This window comes from Zalophus californianus, chromosome 1, assembly GCF_009762305.2.
Source record: "Zalophus californianus isolate mZalCal1 chromosome 1, mZalCal1.pri.v2, whole genome shotgun sequence".
NCBI lineage: Eukaryota > Metazoa > Chordata > Mammalia > Carnivora > Otariidae > Zalophus > Zalophus californianus.
The window spans coordinates 76,559,431-76,572,269 of record NC_045595.1 but is presented as its reverse complement, the minus strand read 5'-3'; the positions used below and the strand labels follow the sequence as shown (position 1 = coordinate 76,572,269).

The 12,839-nt window shown below is 39.9% G+C and overlaps 1 protein-coding gene across 2 annotated transcripts in view; it reads left to right on the top strand.

Moving 5' to 3' along the window:
* Positions 1 to 394: 394 nt before the first annotated feature.
* The window catches only part of LRRC3B (leucine rich repeat containing 3B), a 151,549-nt gene continuing 139,104 nt past the window's right edge, over positions 395 to 12,839 (top strand). Inside the window, exons 1-2 of one of the 2 annotated variants that reach the window (XM_027582132.2) lie at positions 395 to 444; positions 5,200 to 5,240. The gene's annotated coding sequence lies outside the window, so the exon portion shown is untranslated. The remainder of the gene's footprint in view (positions 445 to 5,199; positions 5,241 to 12,839) is intronic. The other variant, XM_027582136.2, reaches the window with a different exon arrangement.

Here is a 12,839-nt window from a genome sequence, read left to right as displayed (position 1 = left end):
TGGATTGATTTGCTACATGGTCCCCACACTGCCCCATTAGTTTCAGTCAGAATACAATCTTGTTTAGAGCGAGAATGAGGAGCAACCCTGTGTCATGTTGGGGAAAAGCATTCCAGGAAGGGCAAGTACAAATCTTGGCGGCAGAACAAGGTTTGAAGTGTTCACAGAACTGGAAGCAGACCAGTGAGACTGGAGCACAATGAGTGGGAAGAAGGTTGAAGTGAAGTGGGAGTAGGAAGCAGGAGGTGGATCTCAGAGGGCCTTGTGGACTATGATAAAGGGTTTGGAGTTTATTGTGTGAGCAGTCGGAAGTCACTGGAGTGTGTGTTAAAGACAATCTGGTTTATTTTCAAAAGATCTTTCTGGCTACTGTGTGGTGAATGAGTAGTGGTGGGGCAGGCATCGTGGCCGACAGAGCCCTTAGGAGCCATTGGCATGGACCAGGTAAGACATGATGGTTAGTTGAACTGAGATGCTGGCTGTGGTCTTGAAGAGAGGTGAACAGATTAGAGATATATTTTGAAGGTAAACTGGTTAGAATTTAGTGACTGATTCAAGGACATAGTGAAAAGAAAAAAAAAAAGAGGGTATCAAGCATAACTCCTGGAGTTGGGGTTTGAACTACGAGGGAGTGAAATTTAATAAATGAAGCAAACCACAGTGGAAGGAGGCTTGGGGTGAGGGCTCTCGGAAGTTATCAAGAGCTCTGGTCTTAGTCATAATAAATTTGAAATAAGTATTACAAAACCTGGTAGAATGTCAGGTAAGTGGGGAAGGGAAAGATTTGGGCTGGATTCATGGGATTGGATAAGATCTCATGAGGGGAGAGTGTTGATAGGGAGGTAGAGTGTGCTAGGCTGAGCCCTGAGACAAGGTGACTCAAAAAGATTGAGGTGGCACAGAATAGCTGGCATAGAACAGTGGGAAGGGACAGTTTATGAGGGAGAGGAAAATTAGGAGGCTAAATGTAGATTATTTCAAGACAGAAGGAAGAATGGACTGTGTTGGGTGCTACTGAGAATCAGATAAGAATATGGGGAAGACATTCATTTGATTTGGCAATATGGGGGATGTTGATAGTATTGACAAAAACAGTTTCCTTAGACTGAGGGAGCAGCAGCCAGATTTTACTTAATTGAAGAATGAAGAACTATAAGGAACCGCAAGTATGGAGAAGTCCTTCAAGAAACAGTGGTATGAAAGGAGAGAAAGGGGGTGATACCTACAGAGAAAGGGAGAGTAAAGGGAAGAGTTGTGGTTGTTTCTGGTTTTACATGTTTGTTTGTTTGTTTATCAAAGTATTATATATTCTTATTTTGAAAAATTTAATTCTATTAGTAAACTTAAATTTTTAAAAAACACAGTAGTGCCCTGACCCTATCCAAAAGGCAACCACTTTTAATTCTTTTTCTTATTCTTGTTCCCTTAAATTTCTAAATAATACATTTTTATTACTATTTCTCAATGTATTGAGACATTTTCTCTTGACTTAATGGCATGAGAGAGATCTTTTTTTTTCTTTCCTTTAGTGACATATGCTAGAGCAAAGATTGGCAAACATTTTCCATAAATTACCAGATATTTTAGGCTGTGGTGGTCATTTGGTCTCAACTGGAACTATTCGACTGTCCTGTTGTAGCATGAAAGTGACTACAGATAATACATAAATGAATGAGCAGGGCCAAGATTCAATAAAACTTTATTTACCAAAACAGGTGGTGGGCCAGATTCAATTCATGGGCTAGAGTTTGCCATTTCCTCTCTAGAGCATGATTGTGCCCTTTCGGGACTAGCAGGAGGGAGGAGGAGATCGATGATGTAGATCCTAACTATAGGTTTTTGAAAATAGAGGCAACGCACCACTTCATATGTCAGAGCTCTTTGCAATCTTCAGATCTCCTCACATCTTCAGCACTATGGCAGGAGAATAGGAGCTCTATGCTTTGCTTAAGAGGAACAGAAAGTTAATACAGACATTTCCTGCCCCACTTTGCATGGGGCTTAGTAACATACAGTTTTTCATAGAACTAATTTCTCCATTTGGTGAATGCAGCAGGTGAGCTCAGCTGTACATATGGCTCTATTTGAAGACCCTGCCCATCTCTCACCCAAGCTCAGAAATTAGAGTCTATCAGCAAACTAAATTAATATCTGTAAAGCCAAAGGACACAGGAAATCTCTTAATTCCCTCAGGAAACCCTGGTTGAACAAAGGTTATAAACCAGGTTTCCTGTGCTCCCACCTATGTATGAGCTATGACTATTTCCGAGAAATGGCTTTGGTTTCCCATGTCTCCTAATACCCAGTGGTTCAAGGATAGGTATTGGCCTTGATAAGATGAATAAGTTGTAAAGAGCCTTAAAAATAGACACTGCTAAGTTATCCATAGTTCCTCTGAATGTGGTACTTCTGGTGGCCTTTCTTGTTCTTTTTGCTGTGACATGGCAGAGACATGATGAGAGCCCCACTACCTGGACACTAATGGTGATAGATTAACCAGTGACATTGATGGTTCATTCAATACTAACTGATGCTGCCCCAAATGCCCACTTTCTAAAGCACTGGGGACATTTGGCTTGCTGGTCAATACACTTAATGGTTTCATTTACAGGATTTACAAATATGCTTATTTAAATGATCCAGGCTTAGTCAAAGAAAACATATTTTCTTTCCAGCCAAAATGCATTTTTCTGATTCTCTAAAAATCAAGTTATAGTTTATTTAAAACACAGAGAACTTGTTTTATTTACTTGAGATATTGTACTGTCAAATATAGAGCATAAGCTTTCATGCTGATTCACTGATGGTATTTTGTGTCTTGAGATGGTGTGTGTGTGTGTGTGTGTGTGTGTGTAAACTTGAAAATGAATCTAATTAGTTAAACTTAAGAAGTCCTTCCTGCTCACTAACCTTTAAGGAAATTACCATTTTTAAGAGGAATTCACCATCCAGGGACTGGAAGAGTTGGCTGAATTTGGGATTTTCACATCAGCCAGCAACATGTTTAGAGACAGATATCTGGAATATGACAACTGCCCTTTTTGTTATAGTTTATAGTGGTAGGAATTATTGAGGTTACAAATTTAACCTGTACCGGTATTTATTCTGGATTCACAGGGATTTACTTGGAAAGCAACATTGGTTTGGATCTCTAATTGATTGGTGGAGTTCCTGGGGATGAGGCTGATTATGGCACAATGAATTAATAGTACGATTAAGTTAAACTGATGGGCACTGGAGCCCTGTGAAGAGAAGACAGACAGAAAAAGTGCTGAGCGTAGCCAGGATGGCCTAGTGTCCCAAGCACCCGTGCGTTAAAACTATGTAGTTCTGGCCGGGTGGTGGACATGTGTCCAGCACGTACTTGGAACAGCCAGCCCACTGTCTGCTCTGAACCAAGCAAACTAGCCCTTTGGAGAGAACATCAAGTGCACACAGCTCAGTGCTTTCAGCAAATAATGTTTTAATGGTGCTGAGGTTGGGGAATGGATTTGCCCTAAAGCATCGATTACTTTCCATTAGATGGAAAGAACATCTCAGCAGTGGAATCTCCTAGAGTATCCATTGGCCCGCAGTCTCACTTCCTCGGTTCTCACAAGGCCCGGCACCACGTATTGTCCATTCCACCTCTCTTAGATCTAGTTTTGCTGCTACTCCCACAGCCTGATTGAGGTTGCTGGAAGCCAGAAGTGAAATTGGGAAGTAGGGTGAGAGACACACATCTTATATTGGGTTCCTGGTATTAAACCTTGAGATGAGGCTCCATGTGCAAGTAGTTCATTAAGGAAATATGCCCGAGAGATGAGTAAAGGAAGGGGGAGACAGGCCAGGGAAGAGAGTAAACTAAGCAGGGGGGTGGTCTCAGGCAACATGCACAGAGGGGAGCTCCAGTCTGAGCCCTGAGGGGAAGCTGGAGGCTCAGTTGTGCCAGCTGGCAGCACTGTCTTAACTTGATGTAAACTTTTGCACCAGCCAATCATTGATTAGCTGCCACCCTAGTGGGGCAGTTCCTGCTCTCTGCACCTGCTGAACATGTGTTTCCAGCAGCCTGAAATGAGTTCTGTGAGGAATAGCCCCAAGTTCTTGCCCTGGAAAGTCCATGGAAACCAGAGATGGCACACACCATGGTCAAATACTTATCTGAGAGGAATCTGGAGAGGCTCTGAGCACTGACATAGTCCTCCTTAAAGCATTAGGCAAAAGGTTCAAAAGATAAAAACTCCAAAACTTCAATTTGTTAAGCCCTCCACTGTGTGTGAGGCACTGTTCTAAGTATGGGCATACATTCTCCTATTGAATCTCTACCTAAGCATGAACATTACTGTTTCCTCATGTTATAGATGAGGAAAGTTGGGATCAAAGAAAGTAACTGGCTCCATGTCAAACAGCTCCTAGGTCATAAAGCTGTAATTTGAATCCAGATTTTATTTACCCCACCATCCGTGCTCTTAAGCATAAGTATGTCTTCTTCTCAAAACATTCTCACATCACTCAAGATTTTCTAAGCATCATATGAAATTTGACATACCCCATACCTTTGCTTGGTGGGCCTTCTTTTAAACACCCTCCCTCTTGTGTCTATGTGCTGATATCCCTCTCTTCTTTGTCACAGCCCTCCCTCCACTGTCAAGGGTGCTCTGGGAGTATTTCAATCAGTCACCCCTAGTTTTGTCCTTCTGCTGCTGTATGTCATCCCAGTGTATACAACTCTTTCACATTTTGACCTGTACTTTCTCTCACATTAGACCATACATTTCTTGAGGTCAGGGACCATGCCCTGTTCATCTTTATACCCCTGACAATGAGCATGCACCTACGTGGCTACGTGCTAAATTAAATGAGTCTGTGTATAGTGGGAATATCAGTTCCAATTGCTTAGCAATCAGAAGGTCAAGCAAGTGTTGTTGGATTCACAGAGGAGAGAAACGTATTTTCATTTGGGGTTATTGACAAAGGCTCTATGAGAGCTTGACATTTGATAGTGGTTTTGGTGGGGACAGGAGAAGGGGGGGCAGATTTTTTAAGTGGAATTGGCAGAGTGAGTAAATTCAAAGGCTAGAAAATGCAAAACATTGGAAGCAGAGAACTTCTATGTGTCTGAAATATAAGATAGGTGGGAAAAGACCAGGAAAGTGAACATGTTTCAGACCACACAGAGTTTTGGATCCTCTGCTAAATGGAACATTTTTTGTTTTGTAGACAATGAAGAGACATTGGAAGGTCCCATTATTTTTAAATGAGTAAGTAGATAATAAGTGGTTATAATAGTGCCTGATACATAATAAACTCACAATGAAGGTTGACTAACATTACTGTTAGGTTTTGAGCAAGAATATATAAGGAATTATAACTATATGAATGACATGAAGTGCATGGGCAGATTGAGTGGGAGATTGGCTAGAATGCCTTTATCAATAGCTATAGACTAACTCACGTTGTCTGGACTTTGGTAGCAGGCAACAATGGAGGCAGCTGTTATAACCCCATAGGAAAGAAAACACTCACCACTATCTGAGAATCAGAGGAAACAAAGGAAGAGGCTGAAGAGCATGGTTGAACAGGACCACCCCACCCAAGCACTAGACTCCCCTAGCTCTAACACAGGCCTGCACGCATGAGGTGCTATGCACTCACCGCTTGAATAGTATTTGGTTCATCCTTCACATACACAATTTAGGCTTAAAGATGATTCTACTGTAATGGGGTTGACTTTGGGCTAATCCTTTCAGAATCCAGGGATATGGGATCAAAGGCATAGCAGAAAGCTTTCTCATCCTGTTCTTCCCTAAATGACATGAAGAGCAATTCTGGAAATAACAGCTCCCCACTCTCAACCCCCACAAGGACATTCTCTATCCCCTAATCCAAGCCCAGCCTCTGTCCCCTCATGCCCAAGTCCAGCTTCTATCCCTCAACTTCACATATCCAGTCCAGTCTCAATCCATGAAGACAAAGTAGACTCCATTAAACAGGAAAAGAAAATCTGTGAGTCCTGTGACTTGCACTTTGCCTACGAACACTCTTCCCTTGCAGAAGCAATGCTTCCCAGAAGCTTGCCCAGTATCTTTCTTTCCCCTTTACAGCAGGCTTTGAATTTCTCAAGCCCTATGGCTTGAGAATGCCTTCATCCTTTTTTCCAGATATGGACCATGACTTTTTTTAGCTAATCCTCCTATTCCATCACCTCTTGCAGGCATTGGTTCAGGGATGAGCAAATGATCCAGGCTAGGCCAGTCAGGAACAACTCTTTTTTTTCTTTTCAGTAGCATCAAATGAATGCCCACAGCCATTGCATGACCACAGAAGGAAAGTTATCACTGATGAAGAAGGCTTCAAAGAAAAGAGAGAATCTGGGTCCTTGTTCCAAAGCTCAAGTGCTGGATGAGGCCAGGTTTAAAGCTTAAAGCCGTTTTTACCATTTCCAGTTACAAGAAAACATTAAAGCAAAACATACATGATAACCATCTTCTAACAGTTTAGATACTGTTTATTTTTAATTAGTCACAACCTCAAAATCCTAATATACCCTGAGATCCTCCTTTGCCTCAGCTGCTAGTTTGGATCACCTAAAGTAGACTGTTGTCTACTCAACCCTCCCTCCTTTACAGCATGAACACACAAAGTTGTGACAAGGAAGACATGTTTACAGGCAGCTTAGAAATATAAAATTATGGGTAGGTTACAAATACCATACAACAACATTATCCTACACAGTTGGCGTTAGTAACAATCCTGAGTCATCATCTGCTTTATGGTTAAAGAACAGACAATTTTCTCTTCACAATGAGTAAAACCCGAATGTTTTCTTTTTCTTTTTTTTTTTTGTTTTTTTGGGGGGTTTTTTGTTTTTGTTTTTTGTTTTTATTATGTTATGTTAATCACCATAGATTACATCATTGGTTTTGATGTAGTGTTTCTTAACTACATATAAAATATATCTTTTGATTTTTATTTGAGAGTTCTTCCCCTCCAATAATGCCATTTGAGGTATTTCTTTGGCATCAATTTAAACAATGTATAACCAATAAACAACTAGTTTAGCCACAAGGTTTTACTGATCTGTCTACCCAATTGTTTGATAAGTTCATGTTTAATGGGCAAATACAACTGCTGTCCAAGAGCTGTATTCAAATCTTGTATTGATCTAGACTTCAGTTTTGAAGATGTGAGTTTATTCCTAAAGATTGCTCTCTGTTTTACTACCCCTTATAAGCAAAGAAGTAGATAAAGAAATCAATTTTAAACTTATTTTGGAGAAATAATTCACAAAGAGCCCCAGAAATCCTTGTAATGGGGTGGATTCATCCACACTACAATACTGATGACGGGCTAATTTGCTAATATTTCCACTATTGAATTAGATTAGACCTTAAGAGATGCTCTTCTCGAGGAGCGTTTATTTTTGGACCAACTTCAGAATGCACAGAATATCCATTTAAACCCCATTCTGATGCAGAAATACTAAACTACACACAAGAAACACTCACCACGACTTAACTTACCAATAAATGACACATTGCAGGAATCTGCTCCTGATTTGGGGGCTGAGAGGTTTACTAGATTTAACATTAACTAGGTAGAACCTCTTGGGGAAGTAAAAACATATCTCCACATCAACCAGCAAAATTTTGTACCAGGAAGTCTAACAGAAGCAGCCTAGCTTAGTGGCTAACACATGGGTTTTTAACCTCTTTGGGGACATAGACCTCTTTGATCATCTGGTCAAATCAGTGGATCTCTTCTTGGAATAACGTTTTTATTTTTATTTTTTTTTATTTTTTGGAATAATGTTTTTAATCCATAAAATAAAGTACATAGAATCATCAAGGAAACTAATTATATTGGAATATAGTCAGTAAAACATTTAAAAATTGTGATGGAATTATATGCTTTCTTCTTTATTAGTGAATTAAATAACAAGATCTAGCAGTGGGTCTGATAATTACTATAATTTCAAAGTGATGATGAGCATAAACAGTATCTCATGATGTTTGTAAAAACTGTGATTTGAAAATGTGAAAATGTGTGTTTTCAATTGTGACAAAATTATAAGTACTGTGAATGCAACTGTGGACTATTATCTGCATTCACAATGTGACAGAATGACTTTCTAGCAGGGGGATGTGGTCTTTGTACTAAAAGATTAGTATTGACTTCTCATAAGATGTGGCTTCTATTATCATAGATTTGTTTTCCTAGACCATCTTAATTATCATATGCTTCTCATGGGAGTGTAATTTGGTGTAAACACTTTGCAAAACTGTTTGACTTCATCTAACTCAAGTTGTGTGATTTCTGTCTTAGTCAGCTCGGGCTGCCATAACAAAATACAATATACTGGGTGCCTTAAACAATAGAAATTGTTTTCTCACAGTTCTGGAACCTAGAAGTTCAAGATCAGGATGCCTGCGTGGTTCAGTCTGGTGTGGGCTCTCTTCCTGGTTTGTAGATGGCCATCTTCTTACTGTGCTCTCACATGGTGAAGAGACAGAGAATGACCCAGGGAGAGTGAGGGAAAGATAGAGAGAGAGAAAGGGAGGGAGGAGTATAAGTGCAAGCTCTCTGGTGTCTGTCCCCATAAGGACACTAATCTCATCATTAGAGTTCCACCCTCATGACTTCATCTAAACCAAATTACCTCTCAAAAGCTTCATCTCCAAATATCATCACATTGGGGGTTAGGGCTTCCCCATATGAATTCGGAAGTGGGGGCATGATCCATTTCATAGCAACTTTATTGCTAAGGTGCAGTAATACTTAAATTTGTCATCCTCTGATTATATAGGGTGCCAGTGGAGACTCCTAGACTTTTCTTGCTCTCCAGTTTTCTGGAATATAACTACTGTACTGGGAATATAACCACTGGGAAGATTTCTACATGCAGTTTCTCTATCGGGCAAGATATTTTGAATACGGTATGGCTTGGTTATAGCAACACCAACAACATGATGATAATAGTAATCATAACACATGTAATGCTTTATGCCAAGCAGTGTTCTAAACATCTTATAATAATGATTCATTTAATCCTGTGAGTTAAAGTTTAAAAAGTATGCCCATTTTACATATGAAAAAAACCAAGGCACAGAGATGTTACATGACTTGCTCAAGGCTTCACAGCCAGTGGTGGCAGAGCCAGGATCCCTTCTCCTAACTACTACACATTGCTGCTTTTGCCAAGGTACTGATGAATGGGCAGGCTGATCCTAATAAGGAATGAATGTAGGTTCTGGGAGCAGATAGATCTGTGTTCAAATCCCAGCTTCACCCCTTATTGAGCTTGGTGACTCAGAATAATCTTTTGATCTCTATGGTACTTAATTCTCCCTAATATTGAGATAAAAATAATGGCTGCTTTAGTTTGAATTCCCCTGTAAGCAGAGCCAAGATAAGGACTCGAATGCAAGTGTTTTATGTGGAACATAATCCCAGGAAGCTGCAATAAGAGAGCAGGGAGAATAAAACAAGGAAGGAGCGAAAGGCAGAGGGATGTTATTAAGTTTATACTGGGGTCAGTGAGAGCCCAATTCCTTCATGACCTCCTAAGAAAAGTACAGGGTGCCTCTCAGAATTGCTCACCTGAAGGACAGGAGACTCGAGCATTTATCCATTGGTTCTTGGTCTGCTTTGGCCGAAGATTTCCCTGAAGCATTAACTTCCCTGCCCTCTGAGACTGGACTTGCAATACTGGGTGAGAACTCGCTCTGTGGCATCAGAGAAAACCCTGAGATGGAATGTAGAGTGTGCCGAGGTGGGAGATGGCAACAAATGAATCTGAGCTGGTCCACGATGCCCATTGCAGTGGTAGCTTAAATAAGAGGTAAGTTAAGGAGATATGCCACAGGGGACCAATCATCTACACCTGTTTTTCCAGATTGGGTTAAGATTAGAGATGATTCCTCCAAGCATCTGGCAGAGTGCCTGACTATAGTGGACAAAGGCTACAGCCTTCCATTCTTCAAAGAAACCAATGTTAATTAGCCTACCACTGCAATTATCTCTTCTACTACCACTATTGATTATGTTGTGATTGAACAATTTAAAAAAAAATGAGCTTTAATCTACAATTCATACCACATAAAAATTAATTCAAAATTTATCATATACCTAAATACAAAACACCGAACTATAATAGTCCAGATAAAAACACAGGAGAAAATCTTTGTGACCTGGGATCAGGCAAAATAACAGATCCATAAAAGAAAAAAAAAAAGAGTTGAACACCATCAAGTTGAAGAACTTCTGCTTTCCATAGGTCATTATGAAGAGACTGAAGAGACAAACCACATCTGGGGAGGAAAGATGTATAACTCAGATACATATAAAGGACTTGTATCCAAAATATATAAGGAACTCAAAGTTTAGTAAGAAGAAAACAAGCAATAAAACAATAGGCAAAAGATTTGAATAGACACTTTACCAAAGAGGATGCATAGATGGCAAATGAGTACATGAAACTATACTTGACATCTTAACCCTTAAGGACATGCAAATTAAATCCACAAAGAGATACTGCTACATACCCACTTACGGTAAAACCACTGACCACACCCGGTATTGGCAATGATGGGGAACATCTGGAACTCTCATACACTGCTGGTGAGAATGTAAAATGGTACAACTGCTTTGGAAAACAATTTGGCAGTTTCTTAAGAAGTTAAATATACACATACCATATGTCCCAGTCATTCCTCTTTTACCCAAGAGAAATGAAATCATATGTCCATATAAAGACCTGTATATCAATGTTCAGAACAGCTTTATTTGCAATTGCCAGAAATTGAATTGTCCCTCAGTAGGTGAACAGATAAACAATTTGTATTATATTAATACAATAGAAAATCCCAGCCCTAATAAAAAGATAAATTATTGACACAGGCAACAGCAGGAATTTACCTTAAAATAATGATACCGAGTTTAAAAAGACAGACAAAACAAGAGTACATACTGTAAATACTGTCTATTTACATGCAGTTGTCTATATTTATATACAATTGTCTCAGATGCAAACTCACCTACAGCAGGAGAAAGCGGAGCAGTGGGAGCCTGGGAGTGGAGGGGTGAGAGAGGGATTACAGAAGGGTTTAGGGAAACTTTTGGGGGTGAAGAATCTATTCACTATCTTGATTGTGGTAGTGGATCCACAGATGCATCCATATGTCAGAATTGATCAAATTGTACAATCTAAACATATGCAGTTTATGGTGTGTCAATTAAAGCCATTACAAATATTATTATGATGAAGTTTCCCCTGATTTAAGGATGGGGAAATTGCCAGTGCAGCCTCTTTCCCCCAGGCACGGCAGCTCTCAAAATATAGGTTACATGTGGCCACATATTTTATCTGCTTGAAAGGTCATATTTAATATATTCCCCCCAGATTTCTTATAAAAGCAATGTCATTAGAGACTCTTTAGCCCTGAATCTGCACAATGTCATTAGAGACTCTTTAGCCCTGAATCTGCACACTTATATTTGTGCATTTGCCATTGCATTGGGATTAACGCTCTAAAGTTCTCATCTTTGTGGTCATTAATCCCAGGTCCAGATGGCACTGTGTCGGGAGAGAGATTAAACTTCATCTTCATCTGTCTCTATAAAACTGGACAAATGCCTCTACTCAGAGGTGCTCTGTGCCTCCCTGGAAAGAAGCATGCTCCTCAGGAAGTTAACCCTTAAAAAGAAATCTACATTTTAAAAATAAAGCAAATACCCAATTTGTGGCAGATTTTTTACATGGCCCGTATCAGATCCCACCATGACCTCAGAGAAGCCACAGTTTAAAGTCCCATGCCTTGGCCACTGATGCCATCCCCCCTCCAGCTCAGTGGTTTTCTGTCTATGGGCTTTCTCTAGATGCTAGGGAGCCGTCTCAGCCAGTGACCAGGCACAGGCCAGAACTGAGCAGGATTTAATGCCCTGTGAGCAACCCTCAGTTAATGGAGTAGGAGCACATGCTACCTACATTCTGTAGTACTTCGGAGAGGAATTCTAAGGCACATTCTAGGCAATGCTTCAGATTTGCCCTGGGCATGAGTCCCATTGCATAGTGGTGAACAAATAAGTTATGCATTATGATTGCCTTTCATAAGTTCTCTTTTCCCTCTTCCCAATTCCTCATTTTGGCTTCCAGGAATTACCTCCTAAATGTAGTTACCTCCATCTTAGACCTTGTCTCAAGTTCTGGTTCTTATCATTATCACATCAGAACCTGCACTCTCAGTGAACAAGTTCAACATCCAGCTTATGGGTTGAGCAAAGAATTTTGGTAGTGAAGTGGAGTATTCTCTCTTGATGCCTAAAAAATTTTTTTTTTCCTATTCTCTTTTTTTTATTATGTTATGTTAATCACCATACATTACATCATTAGTTTTTGATGTAGTGTTCCATGATTCATTGTTTGCATATAACACCCAGTGTTCCATGCAGTACGTGCCTTCTTTGATACCCATCACCAGGTTAACCCATCCCCCCACCCCCCTCCCCTCTAGAACCCTCAGTTTGTTTCTCAGAATCCATAGTCTCTCATGGTTCATCTCCCCCTCTGATATCCCCCACTTCATTTTTCCCTTCCTGCTATCTTCTTCTTCTTCTTCTTTTTTTTTTTTTTGACATATAATGTATTATTTGTTTCAGAGGTACAGGTCTGTGATTCAACAGTCTTACACAATTCACAGTGCTTATATTTTTTCCTTTAATTTCTCAATCCTTCATAAGTAAAATTTTGACATTCTAGTCAAAGGTAAAAAAAGCATTACTTGAGCAAGGAGAACAAGGAAATGATATTTATATTTATAATCAGGATCAGTTCTATAAGAGAAACTCCAACCAAATAGGGT